This window comes from Strongylocentrotus purpuratus, unplaced genomic scaffold (assembly GCF_000002235.5).
Source record: "Strongylocentrotus purpuratus isolate Spur 01 unplaced genomic scaffold, Spur_5.0 spur5_scaffold_3, whole genome shotgun sequence".
Taxonomy (NCBI): Eukaryota; Metazoa; Echinodermata; class Echinoidea; order Camarodonta; family Strongylocentrotidae; genus Strongylocentrotus; species Strongylocentrotus purpuratus.
In genome coordinates, this window is record NW_022145609.1 from 27,975,662 (window position 1) to 27,977,074 (window position 1,413).

The window sequence follows — 1,413 nt, forward strand, 5'->3', positions numbered from 1 at the left end:
ATTCGACATTGATTAAAGCTGAAACAAAAAAGAAGATATTTTCAAAACAAAATGCTACACAGATCGTGACAATGGCTTGCATTAATATGTTCCTTGCTCTGTTACACAGTTGTTTTTACATCGTGAATGAACTTTCAAAAATAAAATAAATAAAACAAATACAAATGTTTTTCATTAGTAAGTTAGACAGAAGTTTTCTGCCGCAATCTAAACTTCACAAATGTTTCGGTTTTAGGAAAATTACGTTGGATTTTTTAATCATTTACAATGAAGTACCTGGTGACTCAAAACATTTAATCATTTATCAATAGTTGCTATTTTTGTTGTTCTTGTTATTGTTTTTTTGTGTGCACTCAATGACATTCTTGGACGGAATGTGCTACTCGTAGTAGGGGAGGGGGGGGGGGGGGTCATTACATATTACACACGTGCATTTCCCCCACAATTTATCGTTTCTAAAGTAAGCGAGCAAATGGTAAAATGTTATTTCGTAACTAAAACCAGGGAGGTGAGACTTTAACTCACATGCCCTGTTAAAACACACTCGATAGGCCTACGCCCTACGATATAAAATTATGTAATGCGGGAACCTCGCTGTCGAATACATGAATACGATTTATAATAACAAAATTACCTCTAAGCACAAATATATAATCGAAGTTGTATTCGCGGGCACCTTCCTGCCCAAAGAATTTTCGGACCTCGATCGTTGCCCATAATATGGAAGTATTTTGGCATTTCATTGCCTGAAGCAATTCTTTTTCTTACTGTTGCGAAAGAACGAAGCGAGTGAGGAAGAAAGACACCCTATTGCAGCAGCGTATACGCAGGGCCAGGGGGGGGGGGGGGTTAAACCCCCCTCAAATGTTTAAAAGTTTTTGTGCTAATAAAATGTCCCCCCCCCCCCCCTAGTCACTGAACGACATATCTGACGACGTAATTTTCCAATTTCCGGGACACAAAAAGAAAATGCTATTAACCCCCCCCCCCCCCCCCCGCCGATTGGCTGAGTCGGTGCGAAATTTTCGGCGCGATTTTCAAAGTTTAAAACCCCCCCCCCCTTGAAAAAGATCCTGCGTACGCCACTGCTCTATTGTGTTTTTTCTTCATAAAATACAACTGAGCGCTTTTTAATATTTTTTTTTCTATGTAATTTGCGTTGTCCCCCAAAAACTTTGAATATAGCTATAAATCTCTCTCACGGCATCCCTAGAGATATGTTTATACCGAAGTAACCACATGGTGCCGCTGCTTGCATCCCGGTTGAAAAAGACTAGACTTCTCTGTCATTTAATAATTGCCCTCTCACGTCCTACCCGCGTTTCAGGACAACGCCCCCAAACAATTTGGATGTGAACTGTTTACATTCGTGTGCAGTGTGCATGTGGTGACCGCCAGAAGCAAGAAAACGCG